The 22,330-nt window shown below is 45.1% G+C and overlaps 1 long non-coding RNA gene across 4 annotated transcripts in view; it reads right to left on the bottom strand.

The window, feature by feature from the left end:
- Positions 1–22,330, bottom strand: part of LOC140470141 (uncharacterized) — a 766,637-nt gene that overhangs the window by 721,118 nt on the left and 23,189 nt on the right. For 2 of the 4 annotated variants that reach the window (XR_011956412.1, XR_011956415.1), the window contains 5 exons: positions 20,122–20,202; positions 17,236–17,347; positions 17,013–17,133; positions 11,799–11,905; positions 49–2,375 (listed from right to left, as the gene is read on the bottom strand). This is a non-coding gene — a long non-coding RNA (uncharacterized lncRNA). Of the gene's footprint in view, positions 1–48; positions 2,376–6,081; positions 6,272–11,798; positions 11,906–17,012; positions 17,134–17,235; positions 17,348–20,121; positions 20,203–22,330 lie in introns of those variants that run through there. The other 2 variants (XR_011956413.1, XR_011956414.1) reach the window with 2 other exon arrangements.

Genomic DNA, 22,330 nt, shown 5'->3' with positions numbered 1-22,330 from the left:
TTTTATACATTTGCAAAGTCATCAACATTACAGCAGTTAAAACTGGGAGTGTAATTAGAGCAGCAAATAAATCCTAAACATTTATCCAGCTAAAGGGGATGCTGGGTAAAGATACCGTAGTTAGTGTTTATTTTATTCCAGGCCCACCAGCCTAGGAGCACATCCTTCCTGTATCTATCCTCTCGAGCTCTTGAAGATTTTTGTTCATTTGAAGTGTTTCATGTTTAGATACTCCAGAGAAGACAGCTTCAAGCTCCTCAATCTCTCCTGCCAGGACAATGCTGCTGTTAGAATTCAATTCACTGGTGAATGTTACTGGCTGCTTCATGGACTGGAACTGGCAATTGAGACTGAAAGGTTACGGTATAAAATATCTTCAATGGTATTACCAGACGTGAGTGGTTTTAGGAAAATGACCTTGGCTTACAGGCATTGAGTGTCAGAGCACTTCCTGTTGTGGGGCATCCTGTTTAGATTCAATCTATTGATAACTATTAGAACTGACTTGCACTGGCTCTGTCAAAGTGGTCAGAGCATTATGGCTGTCATCGAAGCTGGTAACAAACTTCCCATGGGTTAAAAATCGTAAATGATAGAGTAGGTACGAGGTCGGATGGCACTGTGGAGTATTGATGTTATTGTTAATCACATTAACTCGGCTGGAGTTGACTAAATTTATATTGTCTCTTTCTGCATCTCAGGATGTCTCTCTGGGCAATAAGTCTCCACAAACAGCAACGTGACAATGAGCAGGGATCATCTGTTTTGATTTAAAATGTGATTATAGCACTGCTGCTTCACAGCACCAGGTACAAGATTGGAGTCCAGCCTTGGTCAACAGTCTGTTTGGAGTTTGCACATTCCCCTATGATTGTGTGGGCCCCCTCCAGGTGCTCTGGTTTCCTCGCACAGTTCAAATATTTGTGGGTTAGGTGGAGCAGTTGTGCGAAATTGTCCAGAGTGTCCAGGATTGTGCAGACTCAGTGGATCAGCCATGGGAAATGCAGTGTTACAGGGATGGAGTGCTCCATGTGGGATGCTCTTTGGATGGTTGGTGGGGTTTGATGGGCCAATTCTCTCATGCCACAATGTCGGGATTCTATTCTAGGATTGAGGATAAAGCAGGGTGTCCTTGGAGAAGGAGCATGTGGTATGTATCAATGCTCTCGATGCCTTTAGATAGAGGTGGGCATCGCAGGGGATACAGTGCTTTATCTCCATTGCTGCCCCCTCACCCCTAACTCTACTTTGATTTGGTCCCTTCCCAATCTGTCATTTGTAATAGTTTGCTTTGCCTGTCATGGACTTTGTTTGTAAATATTCAATTGTTTACACGGGTGGTTTACTGCTGGTGATTATGTATTAACAAAACCCAAAATGGTGTAATGATGAACGTGGGAAGGTTGCTCAGCTGTGTGAGATAACATGTCTGGGTAGGAGAAATGGGGGGAAAAAGAACACTTCACAGCTCATAGAAGGAGAACTGAAAAGCAGTTAAATCAAACCAAAGGTTTCAGAGGGAGGGAATATTTCCCTGGAATTTGAGTAACTGGAAAGTGATGGTGTCTGGGAATAGACAGGATTTTGTTTTACAAGGTGTTTCATATTTTTAAAAACTGTTATATTCAGATAGCTTCATTTCTTTTAGTTTTATTTATTGTGGAATAAATAGCTACAATATTTTAAAACCAAATTCATAAACCTTGTGTTAAAGACAAATGTTAAATAAAATCCATCAAACCATCTCTAACTGAAAACTGTTGTGGAAATGCAATCTCCTGGAGAATCCCTGCCCACTTCTTCCTACCCGGTAGATAGCAGCAGGAGGCCATTCAGCCTTTCAATCCTGCTCCACCATTCAATGGGAAACAGCTGACCATCCAGCTCAGTCTCCTGTTCCTGCTGTGTTCCAATCCACTTTCATGACTTTACCTCGAAGAACTATATCTAAGTCCTCCTTTGGCTTCACTGCCTTTTGTTCCAGTGACGTCGCGGTGTTACTGTGTGGGTGTAGGCAGGGGTAATGTGATGGTGCTGCCTCCTGGAGGATGCACTCAGCATCCCTCATCATCCTGCAGTAACATCAACCGGGTTTCAGCAACGAGAGTTAGAAACCATTTCCAGGATATGGGCATCACGGTCTCAGCCAGCATTTATTCCCCATCTCTCGTTACCCTTGAGAAGATGGTCGTGAGCTGCTGTCTTGAACCATTCACAGTCCATTTGGCACAGATAGACCGACAATGATGGGAGGGAGAGTGTTGCAGGATTTTGGCCGAATGATTCTCCATCTTTGGTTCTTCAAATTCTGGTTAACTTTATCATGATTGGCAAATGATGTTGAGATTTCAGTCTGCAAATCTTCATCTAGCACCCTGTATAAAGGAATATGTACAGATTAGAAATTCAGAGCAGACAATTCTAGTTTCTCTGGAATATCGTTTACCCCTTTCTTCCCCCTAAGCTGTAACCCTCCAGCCCACTTACTCTCTCCCACCAATCTGACTCTCCTACCCCCTAATGTACACCCTCCCCATTCTCATGGAGTTGTTGATAAACAGGTCTATGCCACCACTTCCCATCCTTGGTTAGAGTCTGCACCCTTTCTGGGTTCACTTCCTTTCCCTTCAGTTGCTGCAAGTCAATAATACAACAGCAGAATGAAACAAAATAAAACAGAAAGGGAGGTGGCAGATCCTGGACAGAAGAGGAACCTTCAGTGTGGGAGAATGGGTCAGATCCTTCTTTGTTTCTCATTGGGAGATTCCAGTGTTATGACAAGTTGGGAATGTAACTTGGTCCCATGTGGGTGTGGTGACACTTTGACCCTCCAACAGATCAATACAACAAGCAAATACGTTCCTCCTCCAGACAATCAGAGTGTGAAATACTTTCCACTTTACCCCAAAGCTCACCCACATTCTGTACTTGTGCAGTGCCAGGCTTACCCACAGACGTGGGGGCCCTGCCTCGGAATTTGGGAGTTGCAGTCCCCATGCAATCACTGGAGCCCTGTCTCTGGAACGTGAATGAAAAGTGTGAACGGAGGATGTTCTCTATAGGATCCCCATTCAGACACAGGACATGTGGGCTGTCACTGGGATTTACTAAGACATCCGCTTAGACAACCTGATTTCTGACGTAAGGAACATAGATTCAGCCAACTGGGGGATAGGGAGGTTAATAAGGCACAGTAGGTTTTAAGCAGAGGTGGCTCAGTGGTTAGCGCTGCTGCCTCACAGCGTCAGGGACCTTAGGCGACTGTGTGGAGTTTACACATTCTCCCCATGTTTGCATGGTTTCGTGCAGTTCTCCAGTTTCCTCTCACAGTCCAAAGATGTGCAGGTTAGATGGATTGCCCATGTTAAATTGCTGACAGTGTCCATGCACGTGCCGGTGAGACAATTAGCCATGGGAAATGCAATGTTACAGGGAACGAGTGGGTCTGAATGGAATGTTCATCGTAAGGTTGGTGTGGACTCGATGGATGAATATCCTGTTTCTGCACTTTCGGGACTCTATTCTATTCTCATGTGGAAGAATGTACTTGTCTCAATGTGTTGTGAATCTGTGAAATTCACTGTTCAAAATGCAGTGGATGCCAGGACAATGAGCCAATTTAATGAAGAGATACAGATGTTGAATTTGCACTGAGATGAAGGGTGAGAGAGAGCAGGAGGGAAAATTTAGCTGAGACCGAGGTGAGGTCAAGCATCACCGTATTAAATGGTGGAGCTGGTTCGAAGGGCTGAATTGCCTCTCCTGTGCCCAGGGCTTATCTTCTTACGGTAATAACTGGAAAGCTGAATCCAAAACTCACCACTTTCACCAAAGGAGATTTTCGGAAAATGACAGATAGTCAGGTGGATTAGCATTCCAAGCTTAGATAATGAGGAAGTGTGTAGGAGATCATAACTTAGCAATTTTAAACTAAGGGGAGTCAGTGATTTATGGTTTTAGACTGTGTAGTACACTCACACCATCCAGAATACTCTGTTGTGAATATCTATCCTGTACTTTATTACAAAGCCAAGGTCTCTGACAATGAAAACCAAAACTCCCAGGAAACATCGCCTCACCTCATAATCTGATAAACAGACTTGTGATAAGTCTGGTTGAACTTAGAACACAGATGGAAAGCTGGAAGATTAGATCCACTCCCAAGATCCAGTGCTTAAACAAAAGGAGACTACAATAGGATGAGGCAGGAGTTGGCTAATGTAGACTGGAAGCAAAGAGTTTAGGGTGGGACAGTTGACAGACAGTGCGGGAATATCAAAGCAATTTTTCGAAGTGCTCAGCAAAATTATCTATCAGGGAAAAGGAAGGACTGTAGGAAAAGGAATAATCTGCCGTGGGTGGCTCAGGAAATAAGGGAGTCTATCAAACTGAAATAGAATGCATACAGATTGGCAAAGACCAAGGAGAAACTTGGAGATTAGAAAAACATTAAAGATCAACAGAAAGCGAGATGGGATTGGGGGAGAAAAGTGATGAGTAGCTATCCCCAGGGACAGAATAGCAGTTTACACTGTTAGAGGGGAACCTATTGTGTGGGGAACATATGGCCTCTGTAATTGTTGAAGCATTTAACAGTTACCAGAGAGATAATCCTGATCAAGTTCAAAATCACAGCACACTCCAAAAGCTTGTACTTCCAAATAAACCTGTTGGACTATAACCTGGTGATGTGTGGATTTTAACTTTGTCCACCCCAGCACCGGCTCCTCCACATCAGAATCAGTGAAACTGAAGCACCTGTCAGGTACTTGAGGGAGCCAGGGGGGTGTGGGGGAGGGGTGTGTGGTTTAACCACAGAGTCCTGAACTGAACTAGACTTTCTAACTGCCGTTGCCATGGAGATAATACTGAGAGACAGTTTCTATTCAAAGTCCCAAACCACAAAGGTTTAAGAATGGGAGCGGCACATCGGACAGGCGGGGAGTTACCTGATGCTGCCTGGAGGTGTTTTGTCTGTACACTCTCCATGTAACTGCCGTGTTTCATCAATAAAGACTCAAAGAAGACCTCTCAGAGTTCTGTGCCTGGTTATTCCTATCCAGCAGGGTTCAGGAATATGAGGACACAGCAGTCAGTCTTCACAGTGGAGGATACGAAGAACATGCCAGTAATTGATAAGGAGACTAAAGGAGGGTGAGGACCTCGATAATAACCATTATCACGAAAGAGTTAGAGCTGGACAAGCTAATGGAGCTAAAGGTAGACAAGTCTCATTGCCCCGATGGAATACATCCCAGGATACCAACAGAGTTAATGGGAGAAATAGCAAATGCACTTAGAGTCATAGAATCCTACAGCAGAGACAGGCCCTTTGGCCCAAACTGGCCCATGCCGACCAGAATGTCCATCCACGCTAACCCCATTTCCCTGCACTTGGCCCATCTGCTTCTGACCCTTTCCTATCCATGTATTTGTCCAAATGTCTTTTACCTGTTGAGTGTTCCTGCCTGAACCACTTCCACTGGCAGTTCATTCCATATACATACCACCCTCTGGGTAAAACAGTTGCCCCTCAGCTTCCCTTTTATTCTTTCTCCTCTAACCTTAAACTGATCCAATCAAGCCGTCCAATCCTTGACTTCCTGGGAAAAAGACTGAGTGCATTCACCTTATCCATGCCTCTCATGGTCTTATACACTTCTAGAAAAGAACCCCCTCAGTTTCCTCTGCTCTAAACATAAAATCTTCACTTGTCCAATCTCTCCCTATAACTCAGACCCCTGAACCCTGGCAACATACTTGTAAATTGTTCTGCACTTCTTACAGTTTAATAACTGAAACGTACATTACATTCATCATATTTCCAGTATTTCCCAACGGCGCTGGAACCGACGGGACAATGCCAAAGGATTACAATCCATGATCGAGAATGAACTCCTTTACAACAATCCTATTTCCATAGTGTTTCCCATGATGCAGGTATCATTGTGTCTTTCTGGTTGTATGGTTAATTAAAGACTTGTCCTTCTACAAAGCAAAGTTGTGTCTTAATTGTTCCTGGGAAATGTGCCATGATTGTTCACAATTTCAAAAACAAATGAACTCTCTCTCCACACTCACCATGCTGACATGGACTTGGCTGTGTCTCAGTACTTTTCCAGTCACACAGATTTGAAATATTCGCCCACGGACAGAATGCACACCTTTCCTTCCAGATGAAAAGGCCAATGATATTCAGATCGGCACGGATCAAGTAACGATCAGATCGGAACATGAAGTTCAATTTGAATTTCTCATCCGCAAAACCACCCTTTCAGTACCACACAACAGAGCACACAAGTTACCACAGTTAATACAGGATGGAAATTCAGAAGACAATATTAGTAAACTGTAGTTTCCTTGTTCCCCCAAAGCTTGAAACCTCAGTCTCACAGTTTCTCTCTTCTGTGAACTGAAATCCAAACCAATCCCCCCACTCCTTTCCTCCACACCCAGTTCTCTCACACTCTCTCTTCGAATTCAGTTTCCTAGCTCCTGATGAGAACCATCCTGCATACACAGCTTCCTGCACACTCTGGCCAAGACCCATCTTACTAAAATGAGCCAAATTAGAATTCTAATTGCAGACCCATCCTTGTCCCTTTCCTTAACAACCCTGAATCTTCACAGAAGACTTCTGCTAACTTTCTGCAAAACGCTGCCCCACTGATAGTCTGATCACATGTCAGGGTAGCAAGAGAGGGGCCATTCCTCTGGGTCCTGCTCCCAGAGGGATGAAGCTGCTAATGATAGATTAATCCCTCACACCCACAGCCTCCTTCCCAGGCACTGACCTATACTCCACATACTCCCACAGTTGCAATCCCTGCACCCGTGCACTGGTCTCCCCTCCTACAGCTCCTGCTCACGATCATACAGGAGTTCGGGTGATGGACAGCAGCTGCTGCCTCATATATCAGAATCCCTATAGTTTGGAAACAGGCCCTTCGGCCAAACAAGTCCATACCGACCCTGCAAACAGTAACTTACACAGAGCCATTCCCCCTAACTAATGTAAGTAATACTATGGGCAATTTAGAATGGCCAATTCACCTGCCCTGCACATCTTTGGATTGTGGGAGGAAACCCGCTCAGACACTGGGAGAATGAGCAAACTCCACACAGACAGTCGTCCGTGGCCGGAATCGAACCCGGGTACCTGGTGCTGTGATTCAGCAGCAGTGCTTACCACTGAGCTGTCTCTATAGAGTGGACAGGGCGCGGCTGGACGACTGAGACAATGGGATTGTAAACAATGAATGAATGTGGAGGACACTGGGGGATGGACAGGTCAGTGAGGGACAGGATCAGTGCAGCAGCAGGAGGAGATCCTGGACAAACTGAGCAATAGGAGAGTCTGACAGGAGAGAAACGACAGGAAGGTTCTGTTTGGAGGCTCAGCCAGGGACAGCTGGGAGACAGTATGGCCTGGTGGCTTTGGCAGGTTTACTAATCAGCCTCTTCAAAGATGCTGTTACTCAACTCTAAACCCGATCCTCCTACTCCAGAGGTAAGGACACTTACACTATTTCCTAGTGGGCAAGGGATACAGGGACTGCCTTTCAAAAGGAACTCACCTGTGTTGGTGACATTAACAAGAGTCAATACAGAGTCATTGACAAAATGCTGGCGTACTTGAACTTCATCCAGAATATTAACACCTATAACTGGGCAACGCAGACCCCAATGTACAGAGTTAAATCCTGGATACTAATAACAGCTTTGTGAATGGGAAATCATATCTCATGAACTTGACTCAGTTTTTTTGAAGAAGTAACAAAGAGGATTGCTGAGGTCAGAGGATGGACATGATCTAATTGGACTTCAGTAACGTGTTTGACAAGGTTCCTCATGGGATAGTGGTCAGCAAGGTTAGATCGCATGGAGTACAAAAGTGGTCCGAAGGTAGAAGGCACAGGATGCTTTTCAGGCTGGAGGCCTGTGACCAGTGGTGTGTCACAAGGATCGGTGCTGGATCCACTACTTTTCACCATTTATATCCAGGATTTGGATGTGAACATAAGAGGTATTGTAAGTAAGTTTGCAGATGACACCAAAATGGGAGGTGTAGTAGACAGTGAAAAAGATTGCCTCAGAGTACAAGATGATCTGGATCAGATGGGTGAATGGGCTGAGGAGTTCACTTTAGAAAAATGCGAGCTGCTGCATTTTGGAAAAGCAAACTTTGGCAGTAAGTTCCTGGGGAGTGCTGCTAAACAAAGAGTCGTTGGAGTGCAGGTTCATAGTTCCTTGACAGGAGAGTAGCAAGTAGATAGAATCGTGAAGGCGGCAATTGGTCTGCTTGTCTTTATTGGTCAGAGCATTGAGTATAGGGGTTGGGAGGTCATATTGCGACTGTACAGGATATTGCAAAAGTTGCTGAATCAATATTCCATAGAATTCTGTTCTCCTTCCTATCAGATTGACGCTCTTAAACTTTTAAGAGATCAGAAAAGATATATAGAATGTTGCCAGGGTTGGATAGGCTGTTTTCCCTGGAGCGTCAGAGGCTGAGTGGTGACCTGAAAGAGATTTTTAAAATCAGGCTGGGCATGGATAGGGTAAATAGACAAGATATTTGCCCTGCAGTGGGGGAGTACAGAACTAGGGGAATGGGAGGGAGTGTAGGCAGACAGGGGGTTGGTGGATCGAGAGGGGTGGGACTGAAATGGGTGGGGAAAGAGAGTGGGGGACAGAGAGGGGTGGCACAGAGACGGGTGGGGACAGAGACGGGTGGGGACAGAAAGTGGGATTAGAGAGGAGGGGAACAGACGGGGGGCGGCTGACAGAAAGGGGGAATAGACCGGGGAGTTGGGGGAGGTGACCGACAAAGGGGGGGGAGGGGGAACAGGCCGACAGAGGGGTGGGGGGTGGGCACAGGCCGACTGGGGTACGGGGGGAACAGAGTCGGGGGGAACGGGGGGAACAGAGGGGGAAGATAGAGAGTTATTTTATAGATCTAAAACTCAACCCTATTCCTGTTTCTCCTCCTCACCTTAATTCCCTCTGAAGGGCTCAGAACAACTGTATCGTTCTTGTAGAGTTTCAGGGAGATCAGGTGCTGAACGTGGCATTTGGGACACCAACATTGAATGGAATGTGCTGTTTCGATTCGATTCCACTGTCTGTGTGGTGTTTACACATTCTCCCTGTGTGTCTGTGTGGGCTTCCTCTGGGTGCTCTTAATTTCCTCCCACAAATCCAAAGCCATGCAGGTTAGCTGGATGAGCTTTGGGTAATGGTAGGTTACAGAGTTAGGGTGGAATGCTGTTCCGATGGTTGGTATGGTCCCATGGGCCGAAAGGCCTGCTTCCACACTGTAGGGATTCTGTCACTGAGTATAGGGGTTAGGAGGTCACTTTGTGGCTGAGTAGGGCATTGGTGAGACCAGTTTTAGAATACTGCATTCAATTGTGGTCTCCCTAATTTCAGAAAGATATTACCAGACCAGGAGTCAACCTCTTAATGACAAGTTCCTGGGAAGTGTTGAAAGACAAACAGACCGTGCAGTGTTGGTTGATAGTTCCTTGAAAGTGTGGTTAAAGGTAGACAGGTCGGTGAAGGTGGTGTTTGGTATGCTAGCTGTTATCGGGCAGTGCATTGAGTATAGGAGTTGGGAGATCATGTTTCGGTTGTACAGTTTATTGGCTCGGCCACTTTTGGAATCCCCATACTGCTATCAATTCCAGTCTCCCTCCTACAGGAAAGATGTTGGAAAACTTGCAAGAGTTCCGAAAAGTTTTTCCAGGGTGTTGCTAGTATTGGATCATTTGAACCATAGGGAAAGGCTGCATAGGCTGAGGCCATTTCCCTGCAGCACTGGACACTTCAGGTGGCTTTATCGAACTTTATAAAATTATGAGGAGCAATGATAGGGTGACTCGTCATGGTTTCTTTTTTTCCCAGGGTAAGGGAGACCAAACAAATGTGAATCTTTTTTCCAAGGTGGAAATGACAAATTCTAGAGGAGAGATGGCAGCAGCTGTGAAAAGAAATTAGAGTTAACGTATCTGAGGAAGGGTAACCAGACCCGAAACTTTAACTGATTTTTCTTCACAGATGTTGCATGACCTGCTGAGCATTTCCAACAACATCTGTGCAAGTTTAAAGGGAGTTGTTTGAAGTATATACCTGAGAGTAACTTTATAAAGTGCGAGTCAGAACACATCTGGAGTAATGACAGAAGTTTTGGTCCCTTTATTTACGGAAATACATCATTCCATCAGAGGCATTTCACAGAAGATTGACTGGGATGAACCCTGGTTTGCAGGGATTATCATTTAAGAAGAGGCTGAAGAAGTTGGGATTCTACTCACTAGATTTAGGAAGAATGAGAGGTGATCTCATTGTAACATGTAGGATTCTTAAGGAGTTTGACAGTGTAAATACTGAGAGGATGTTTCCCATCATGAGGGAGTCTGGAACCAGATTCTAGGTCAGTCACGGAATCACGGTTTCTGCTTTGGATTCGTCAAGTTTAAGGCAACACCGACACGGGTCAGGGGTTTCAGTAGCAATGGAGCTGGGGTGAGGTGGAGACAAGCAACATTTAAGAGATTGTAATTCCTGGTGTTTGGGATTGTGTAGATGTCTGATCAGAAGGTCACATTGGGGTCAGATATGAGAGCAATATTGTGAAGAGTGTGGTTCTGCCTCAGACACTTCCCAGTGAGAGGGAGGGGCTCAGCAGTAAGGGAAAGTGATTTGTAATAGCAACTGAAGGCAATGGGTTTAACCATTACAATGTTCCGTTGCAGGAAATTGCAGCCAATCGCTTGGTGGGAGTGTGATGAGCAGTTTGATAACTGAGTAATGGAGAGGGATGATGGGGAGGGAGAGCGGGGCATTGTCAGTGTACATGTGAAACCTAACACGGTGCTTTTGGACAATGTCACCTCCTGGCAGTGTGTAGGTGAGAAACAGGAGGGACCAAGGAGAGATCCTTAAGGGACACCAAATACAGGGAATTCAGAAAGGAAAGGGAGAGTCAGGATGGAGCAGGTTTTTGCAACGACGGTTAGGTTAAATATTAGTTTGTAGCAGAATGGGAGAGAAGGACATAACCAGAAAAGACAGACAGACAGAACAAGGAACAATATCTGTGAATTGGGGAGGGGGAGTGATCAGGAGGAGGAGCAGCCCAACTCCAAAAGCACTATTCCTACATCAGTGACATCACCCAACTCCACCCTAGTCTCAGCTCATTTACTGAAACACTCGTCCATCCCTGTGTTATCTCCAGACTTCATTATCCAAACACACTCCTGGCCAGCCTCCCACATTCAACTTCCATGTAATCTCAAGAGTATCTAAAACCCTACTGCCCAAGTGCTCACTTGGACCAAAACTTGTTGATTCATCAAAAGGCTCCTATTAACAAGCAACAATTTAAAATTCTCACCCTTGATATAATTCCTGGCTGTGAACATCCCTGTCTCCCTGCACCACACAACCTGTGAGACCCCGACAACTCATTTTCTTTCAGACTCCCAACGATGAGTTTATTCATTGCTTCACTGGTCTGGCTGTTTCTACTGTTGCCAAGGCAACGCGGTCTGGAATTCCCACCTGAACCCCCTCAGACCTGCTTTCCTCCTTTAAGGTATTCCTGAAAACCTGCTTATTTGGCAATTCTTTTGATCACCTGACCTAATATCCCCATCTATGGCCTTATGTCAGAAGTTCTCAATAGTATTTCTGTGGAATTAAGAACATGATAAAAAAAAACTGCTGTTGATTTGCACATATATTGTCAACTCTTCAATGTTACTGAGTGAATAATCTATAACAGCTCTTACCCAAACACATTGTGGGAGCACCTTCACCACACGAACTGCAGCTGTACAAGGAAGTCAAACATCACCTTCTCCACAGGCAGTGGGGCTTTGGCACTGATCACTGGTATCTGTGAAGGGAGAAACACACAGTTGATATTTCAGGGAGAGCAAAATGGATTATAGGGAGGGAAAACGGTGCAGAATTTGGGATTTTTAAATTTGTGTTTTACAACGCGCACTAAGTTCTGTAAAACCTCTCATCCCATACCATGAAAATTTCCTTCTCTTCCTGGTCAATATGTCTTTCCTTTCCCCTGCCCTTCACCTTCACACATTTCCAATGCCTTGGCCACAACAAAACTGTGCTGCCAATGAAGTTTATGACATGTTTGAGTATTGCCCTGCCCCTCATTCACTCCGATTGGTTGAAGGACCAACTAGCACCTCTAGCCCCGTTCCCCAACTCTTAATGGTCCTGCGCTGACATCAATAATCCGAGGCCCATTGTGGGCTGGAGCATGCTCAGTGCTTCCTGCTTTTGCTGTTGTTCATCAGGGAAAAGAGAGAGAGAGAGAGGGCTCATATCTGTTTCTCCTGATATCAGACAATAACAACAACTACCTGCATTGTATGGAGCCTTTCACATTGACAAATCTCCTAAAATGCTTCACGAATGATGGAAACGTTGATTAAAGAGAACGATTTTTAGGTACATCTTTAAGGCGGACAGAGGGAGTAAGGGAGGATATTCCAAAGGGTTGTGTCCTCGGCAGCTCCAATTGTGGAGTGATACAGAACATAGAAAAATACAGCACAGTACAGGCCCTTTGGCCCTTGATGTTGTGCCAATCCAAGCCCACCTAACCTACACTAGCCCACTATCCTCCATATGCCTATCCAATGCTCGTTTAAATGCCCATAAAGAGGGAGAGTCCACCACTGCTACTGGCAGGGCATTCCATGAACTCACGACTCGCTGAGTAAAGAATCTACCCCTAACATCTGTCTTATACCTACCACCCTTTAATTTAAAGCTATGCCCCCTCATAATAGCTGACTCCATACGTGGAAAAAGGTTCTCATGGTCAACCCTATCTAAACCCCTAATCATCTTGTAAAAGGTGGGCAACAGCTTACAATGGAGACAGTTAGTGGCTAACCATAAGTTAACAACCTCATGTCGTAGCCCCCCTACCCCACACACCAGGCCTCGTTCTCACAGCCTGCCATTACACACTACCTATGGTTAGCCACTAACACCTAATGACCCTCCTCCAGCCAGATCTTTATCCCCTCCTTTATCCAACCGTTCTTCTCACTCTATCCCCACCTATCCTTTACTCCTTTTATTCTCCCCCCACACTAACTTCTGCACATAAACTGACTTTTTTTCTCAGGAACATCTGTCCTGAGGAAGGGACACTGAGTCTGAAACTTTAACTCGGATTTCTCTTCACAGATGCTGCCAGACCTGCTGAACTTTTCCAGAACCTCCTGGTTGTTGTTTCTGATTTACATCTTCCACAGTTCTTTTGGTTTTAATTTAACGGGAGTTTGTAATTCAGGTCCAACAGCCTCTGTCCCAGTCTCTGCTGTCTCTCCCAACACCAAACAATGACACTGCACCTGCACAGCTCATCGACAGGTGTTGTCTTGCTGGCCACACCCCTCATTCAATTGCTTTGGCTGCAGGACCACACAGCCTCTCCTCCCATTGGTCTGGAGCTGCCATCAATCAGCCGGACCCCATTGTGATGAGAGTGGAGGGCTAATCCCTCTCTCTGCCCTGTGATGAGCTTCATCATTCACAGTGAATGGGACAGTATCACAGAGCACAGGGCCTGGGGACTATTCAGCCCATTGGGGCTGTACTCACTCCCTCTGGAGATGCTGCAAGTCTGTCCCAAGTTCCCTCCCATGTGCCCATAGCCCCCCAAATCTTTCCTGAAAAAGTAAAACTCTAAGTCTGTTTCAGAACACCTGCTGAATCTGTGTCATTCAGATTGTTCCAGATGCTCAGAACTTACTGATTTCACATTTTCACTTTATATTATTTGCCAATTACTTGAAAGTAGTTACTAAAAATTGTGACAGTGTTAACAATTCCTCTCTCTCTCTGCAAATTCAAGACCTTGGAACCAAATCTGCACCAGATCGAAATCACTGATTCACCTTCTCAGCTCCAAGGATAATTATCTGTGCTTCAGCGAGCTCTCCAAAAAATACAGGAATGCATCTTTTTTTATTAATATCAAAGAAACAGACCTTCAGTCCAATTCGTCCGTGCCAACAAGGAATCCTAATCTAATGGATTCCCATTTACCAGCTATTGGCCTGTATCCATCAAAACCCTTCCTATTCATGTACCCAATTGGAAGCCTTTTAGATGTTGTGATTTTTCAGCCTCCACTACTTCATCTGGTAGCCCCTCCCATACACACACCACACTCAGCTTGAAAACGTTGCCATTTAGATCCCTATTAAATGTTTCCCCTCTCAACTTAAACCCAGGTGCTCTAGTTTTGGACCCACCTAACCTGAGGAAATAGGACCCCCGCTGCTCACCTTACCCACGCCCCTCGTGATTTTATAAATCTCCATGAAGTCGCCTCTCAGTCTTTTACTCTCCAGAGAAAATAGCCACAGCCTATTCAGCCTCTCCCTGTAGCCCAAATCCTCCAATCCTGGCAACGTTTTTGTAAATCTTGTCCAAACAAGTTTCACAACATCCTTCCCAGAACAGAGTAATTCAAACTGAAAACAGAATTCCAGAAGTGGCTTAATCAACGTCCTGTCCAGCTTCTGTATTCAATGCATTGACCAATAACGGAGAGCATTAATGGAATCCCATTTGCCAGCGGTTCACCCTTATCCCTCTAAAACCATTTCTCTTCATGTACCCAATCAAATGCCTTTTAAATGCTGCAATTGTACTAGAATCCACCCCTTCCTCTGCAGTTCATTCCATACTTGCAATGCCCTCAACATGAACAAGATGCCCCTTAGATCCCTTTTAAATCTTTTCCCTCTCACCTTATGCCTGTACCCTCTAGTTCTGGACCCACCGAACTTGGGAAAAAGTCCCTGACTGCTCACTTTATCCATGCCCTTCATGATTTTATGAGATCACCTCTCAGCCTCCAACTCTCCAGGGAAAATAGTCCCAGCCTATTGAGCCTTTCCCAATAGCTCAAACCATCCAACCCTGGCAAAATCCTTGCAAATATTTTCTGAACCCTTTCAAGTTTCTCAACGTTATTCCGAGAACAGGGAGATTGGAACTGAAAACAGAATTCCAGAAGAGCTGTAATCAGTGCCCTGTACAGCCACAATATGACATCACAACAGCTGCATTCAGTGCATTGACCAATAACGGGGAGTGTACCAAATGCTGCATTCACTCCCCTGCCTACCTGTGACTCTACTTTCAAGGAACTAAGAACCTGCACTCCAAGGTCCCTTTGTTCAGCAATGTTCCCCAGGACTTTACCATTAAGTGTATAAGTCCTGCCCTGATTTGCCTTTCCAAAATACAACAGCTCGCATTTATCTAAATTGAACTCCGTCTGCCATTCCTTGCTCCAATGGCTCATCTGATCAAGATCCTGTTGTATTCTGAACTAACCTTCTTCATTCTAAAACTCCAATTTTGGTGTCTTCTGTAAACCTACTGACCATAACTCATATATTCACATCCAAGTCATTTATTTAAGGGCCCAATATCCATCCTTGCAGCACATTGCTGCTCACAGGCCTCCAGTCCGCAAAGCAACCCTCCATCATCATCCTCTGTCTCCTACCTTCAAGGCAGTTTTGTAATGGCTTGCTCTCCCTGCATTCCATGTCATCTAACCCTGCTAACCAGTCTGCTTTGTGGAACCTTGTTGAATGTCCATATAAACAATGTTCACCGCCTGGCTTAATCAATTTTCTTTGTCACTTCAAAACACTCACTCAAGTTAGTGAGAAACAACTGTGCACGTACAAAGCCACATTGACTCTCCCTGATCATTCCTTACCTTTCCAAATAGATGGATATCCTGTCTCTCAGAATCCCTTCCAACGACTTGCCTGCCACTGACTTCAGACTCACTGTTCTCTTGTTCCATGGCCTCTCCTTACCACCTTTTAAAAATAATGGCACCTCACCTGTCGCTATCAATGATACAAATACCTCAGGAGAGGCCCAACAATCACTTCCCTAGATTTCCAGAAAGTTCCAGGATACACCTGATCAGGTTCCAAGGCTTTATCCACCTTGAAGTGATTTAAGACATCCAGTCCCACCTCCTCTGTAACATGGACACTTTTCAATTTATCACTGTTTATTTCTCCAAACTCTCGAGCTTCCATATACTTCTCCAGTAAAAATGACGTGAAATATTTGCATATCTTTCGCACCCCCTGTGGTTCCATAGACAGCCTTGTTGACCTTTAGGGGTCCTATTCTCTGGTCCAGTTAATCTTTTGTCTGTGATATATTTGTTTAATCTCTTTGGATCCTATTCCAGGACATCCCAGGAAGGCCGACTTCAAGGACCATAATTTTCCTCTGACTTGATCAACAATGCCCTCCAACACATACCCTCCACTTCCCTCACCTCTGCCTTTACCCCACCCCTCCAGCCACAATAAAGAATACAACACTGCGGTCTTCACCTTCCACCCTACTAATCTCCAGAAACAGCCCATTAACCTCTGTTATTTCTGCTACCTAAAGCCAGACCCCACCACCAGACACATATTTCCCTCTCCACCCCTATCTGTGTTCCGCAGAGACCATTCCCGCTGCGCCTCCCTTGTTTGGTCCACACCCTCCCACCAACCCACGCTCCACACCCTTGACCCTCCCCTTGCCGCCGTGGGAGATGTAAAAAGTACAGCCACACCTCCCTCTGACCTCTGTCCAAGACCCCAAAAGGATCTTTTCACATCAGGCAGAGATTTGCCTGCACATCCCAAAACCTCATCTACTGCATCTGGATACTATAGGAAATTTAACATGGTTCATCCAACTAACCTACACATCTTTGGACTGTGGGAGCAAACTGGAACATCCAAAGGAAACCCTCACAGATACTGGGGAGAATGTGCGAACTTGAACACAGGCAGTCACCTGAGGCTGGAATCAAACCCAGGTCCCTGGTGCTGAGGCAGCAGAGCTCACCACTGAGCCACAATACTGTGGGATCTTTGGTGCTGATGTGATGCCCCACTGATACCTCAGTCACTCACCCTGCCTCATGTCCTGATGACGGAGTGAAATTATCCTTAGACAGTTAATCCAGAGACCCAGATAACGATCTGGGTTTGAATCCCATCACGGCAGATGGTGGAACGTGAATTCAATAAATATCTGGAAAAAATAATTTAGTGACAACAAGGAATCCATTGTCAATTGTTGGAAAACTCATCTGGTTCACTCATGACGTTTAGGGAAGGAAAATGCCATCCTTACTTGGTCTGGTCTGCATGGGACTCCAGATCTACAGCAATGTGGTTGTCTCTTAACTGCCCTCTGGGTAAACGCAGCAATAAATGCTGGCCGAGCCAGTGACAGCCTGTGAATCCTGTGAATGAAAGAAGAAAACAGGTCAGGTTTTGTTCCTTCTCTAGTAGGTACATCCTACAAGCTGAATCTGAAATGTTCTCGTACACACTGAACAAATACCTTTCCATCCAAGCCCTTAACACTACAGCACTCCGAGGCCATGTTGGTAAAGTTAAAACCCATTATCATTGCAACTACATTATTCTTACAGATAACTGAGATCTCTCGGTAAAATTTTGTCTCAATTCCCTGCTGACTATTGGGAGAGGGTCTATAATACAATCCCAATAAGATGATCATCCCTTTCTTATTTCTCAGTACCACCCAAACAACTGCCTGGATGTACTCCAAGGAATATCCTCCGGAAGCCCAGCCGTAACATTATCCCTAAACAAAGATGCCACTACCCCTGCTCGGTTGCCCCCTTCTAACCTTGCTATAGCATCTATACCCTGGAAAATTAAGCTGTTAGTCCTATCCATCTCTGAGTATTGCCTCTGTAATTGCTGTAATATTCCAGTGCCATGTTGTTCAAAACCATACCCTGAGCCCACCTGCCTGACCTGTCAGGTCTCTTGCACTGAAATAAATGCAGTGTAACTGGTCCGTCCCACCTCATTCTGTGACTTGCTCTTGCCTGCCTTGACAGTCTGACTGGTGAACAGTACCAGTCTCAGACTCACCTCTTTTCTCACTATCTCTTTAGGATTACCCCGACTCCCTCACTGGTTTAATGCCTGCCGAGTGGCACTAGCAAATCTCCCTGCTCGTCAGGACCCCATGCTTTCCCCTTCCTATGCCACTGGTACCAATGTACAATGTCTTCCCACTGGTTATCCTCCCCTTTGAGAAGATTCTGAACCATCTCGGAGTCATCCTTGACCCAGGCACCACCCCATTCTGATGTCTCACTGTCAGCTGCAGAAACAGCAGACTGTGCCCCTGACTAGAGAGTCCCCTATCACCATTGATCACGTGGAACTGGATATATCTCACATTACAGTCGAGCCAGTCTCAGTCACAGTAACTTGACTGTCAGTGTTACATTCCCCTGAAAGTCTATTACCAACTACATTTTCCAAAACAGTATACTTGTCTGAGAGGGGGGATAGCCATAGAAGACTGCTGTACTACCTGCCTACCCCCTCCTACCTTTCCTGGAGGCAACCCATCTACCTGACTGTATCTGCAGTATCCTGCAATCCTGAGACTGCCCCTTAATCACACCCCCAGGCTCCTGTCAATTCCTCACTGCCTTTAATCACTCTTCCACCAATACATGCGATCCAATAGGATTTACAATCACACTTCCTGCAGACATAATCACAGGATCATGGAGACTCTCCCTAATCTCCAACATCCGACATGAACAGCACGCCACTCTACAACAGGCCATCTCTCTGCCTTAAGAATCTACAGACCAAGAAAAAGGCACAGTCTTACTGCTGGAAAAATACTGCCCGAGAATAACAATGCTTATGTTTTATATTTTAAACATTTAATCAAGAGACTGTAAGACATTAAAAAGAAACCCTCACCTTACTCACTATTGTAGATTTAATAAAATAGAACAGACTAAGATTGATGTTTGAAGAGACTGAAACCCACTGAGCTGATCCCCGGCTCTGAGTACTTCCAAGGGTGAGGACTCTCGGAGGGCAGCTGTGAAATGTCACTGTTTCTCTTCTCTGTCCACTCCATTTCCAGAGATGTTTATAACTTCACAGCCAGTCAGCTCAGAGAGGGCACTGCTTGGTTTTATTCACTGGAGGTTGACTTTGCTGCCCAGACCAGTATTGATTGGCCACCTTTGTGTTGGAGAAAGTGGTGGTAGACTGTCTTCCTGAAATACTGCAGTCCATGTACACCACAGTGATGTTTGGACAACAATCACCCTCTAGCCCCACAACCCTCCCTGTCTCGGTAATCCCCCGCCAGCCTCACCACCCTCCCTGTCTCGGTAATCCCCCTCCAGCCTCACCACCCTCCCTGTCTCGGTAATCCCCCTCCAGCCTCACCACCCTCCCTGTCTCGGTAATCCCCCTCCAGCCTCACCGCCCTCCCTGTCTCGGTAATCCCCCTCCAGCCTCACCGCCCTCCCTGTCTCTGTAATCCCCCTCCAGCCTCACCACCCTCCCTGTCTCTGTAATCCCCCTCCAGCCTCACCACCCTCCCTGTCTCTGTAATCCCCCTCCAGCCTCACCACCCTCCCTGTCTCTGTAATCCCCCTCCAGCCTCACTGCCCTCCCGGTCTCTGTAATCCCCCTCCAGCCTCACCACCCTCAGCGTCTCTGTAATCCCTCTCCAGCCTCACCACCCTCAGCGTCTCTGTAATCCCCCTCCAGCTTCAGAAATTACATGTCCGTGATGTAAGATTTTTATTTGGATTCATTTTTGTTTCTTTTACCTCAAAAATGAAAAATAAAAAACCCCAAAAAAAAGAGTGAAATATTTTCCCCCCAAACAGATTTCTGTTGAGTGAACTTTTGGAGAGGCCGACACATGGACATTTGAGTATTTTATCACAAATTGTATATGTAGAATGAGGGAACATTTTTTAAAAAACTCTGCTAAAAAGGGAGGTAATGGCCAGATGGTATTCTTGATAGACGAGTAATATATGTAATGTTCCGAGGATTAGGGTTAGAATCCCAACATGGCTGATGGTGGCATCGGAATTCAATACAATCGCGAATGAAAAGGCGAATGATGACCATGAAACTATTGTCGATTGTTAGAAAACCCCCATCTGGTTCATTAATGTCCTTTTGGGAAAGAAACTGTCATCCTCACCTGGTCTGGCCGACAAGTGACTCCAGACCCACAGCAATGGAGTTAACTCTCAACTGCCCTCAGGGTAAACACCCACATCAACTGAGTGAATAAACAAAAAGAGATGTATTTTCAAATCGCGGAGGAGAGCTTTTTAAAAATAAAATTGTGTTTTCAAAATTTAAAAAATGATCACCTTGGTCGGATGGCACTATAGACGCCGCAATAATCAGAGTGAACTAAAGGAACATACAGAGGGATCTCAGATATAAAGTCAGAATAATAAGGTGGTAATAGTAGATGATTTAATTTTGCAAACATTGACTGGGACTACCATAGTGTGAGTGGTTTGGTTGGGAAAGAATTTGTTAAACGAGTCCAAGAAAATGTTCTTTATCAATTTGTAAATGTTCCTATCAGAAAGCAAGCAACACCTGAGCTTTTCTTGGCTGATCAGACAGGGCAAGTGACTGAAGTGATCGGATGGGAACAGTTTGGGTGGGAGGAAATTGTGGGCACCATGGAGAAATATTTGTATAATCGATAACTACGGGTGAGCTACCTGATGACTGGAGAGTGGCTAATGTTGTACCTTTGTTTGTGAAGGGATAGAAGGAGAAGCCTAGGAACTGTAGACCTCGGAGTCTGACTTCAGTGGTGGGTGACCTGTGGGTCATTCAGAAGGATAGGGTTTACATGTATTTGGAGAGTTAAGGAATGATCAGGCACAGTCAACATGGTTACACAAGAGGGTGTCTCACAGACTTGATTGAGCTTTTTAAGGTAGTAACCAAGAAGATCGACGAGGGCAGAGCGTTAGACATTGTTTATTTGGACTTTAGTAAAGCCTTTCACAAGGTTCTGCATGGGAGACTAATTTGTAAAGTTTGATCACATGGGATTCAGGAAGAGCTTGCCAATTGGATACAAAACGAGCTTAACGGTAGGAAACAGAGTGTAGTAGTGGAGGGTTGCTTTTCAGACTGGAGGCCCGTGACCAGTAGTGTTCTACAGGAATCGGTGCTGGGTCCATTTTTGCTTGCCATGCGTGTAGATGTTTTGGGTAAGAATATACAAAGTATGGTTTGTTTGTGGGTGACATCAAAACTGTTAAAGTGGACAGTAACAAAGGTTATTTATGATTACAAAGGGATCTTGATCAATTGGGTGAATGGGCTGAAGAGGGGCAGACGGAGTTTAATTTGAATAAATGTAAGCTATTACATTTTGATAAAACAGACATCCCCTTTAGCCTCATTAATTAATTTCACTAATTAAAAGTAAGGCCTTGAGTCGTGACATAGAACAAACAGACCGAGGGGTTCAGGTCTTGTGTCATATGTAGACAGGGTGGTTCAGAAGGTGTTTAGCACACCTACCTTCATTGCTCAGACCTTTAGGTAGAGGAGTTTGGACGTAATATTGAGGCTGTACAGGATGCTGGTGAGGCCTTTTCTGCAATACTGCATCTAGTTCTGGTTCCCTGTTATAGGAAGGATGTTATTAGAGAAGGTTCAGAAGATATTTCCCAGGATGTTGCCATGAATGGAGGGGTGGTGTTGAAGGAGTGGCTGGATAGGCTGAGATTTCTGTCACTGGAGTATAGGAGGTTGAGGGGTGAACGTATTAGAGGTTTATAAAATCACGGAGAGTGTAGATAAGATGAATGCCCGGGGGGTCGCAGGGGGATTGAAGACTCGGGTGCACACATTTTGAAGAGAGAGATGAGAAAGGTTTTAAATAGATTTTAGGATGTTTTATCGATATTTTATAGATATCCTATCAGATATGAGGATATTTTTACATTTGTGGAATGAACTGCATGGGGAAATGGGAGCTGTGAATACAATTACAATCTTTAAAAGACATCGGCTAAAGTTCATCAATAGGAAATATTTGGAGGCAGGTGCAGTCAGTTTCGCTTGGAATTATAGTCGACATGGATTGGTTAGACCACAGGGTCTGTTTCCATGCTGAATAACTTTAAGACTCTAACTCTCGGTGTCTCTGTAAATTGCTCCATGCTCACAACTCTCTATCACTGTCACTTCATCAGCTTCACAACTCTTCCTTATCTCTGTAATTCCTCTCCAGCCTCAGAACCCTCACTATCTCTGGTATCACAAAACATCTGTCTCTGTAACATCATCCATTCTCACAATCCTCCTTGTATTTGTAATCTCCTCGAGCCCCACAAATCTCTGTGCTAAGTGCTTTTCTCTAATTCCAG

This window comes from Chiloscyllium punctatum, chromosome 50, assembly GCF_047496795.1.
Source record: "Chiloscyllium punctatum isolate Juve2018m chromosome 50, sChiPun1.3, whole genome shotgun sequence".
NCBI lineage: Eukaryota > Metazoa > Chordata > Chondrichthyes > Orectolobiformes > Hemiscylliidae > Chiloscyllium > Chiloscyllium punctatum.
This window is presented reverse-complemented; position numbering and strand designations above follow the sequence as displayed.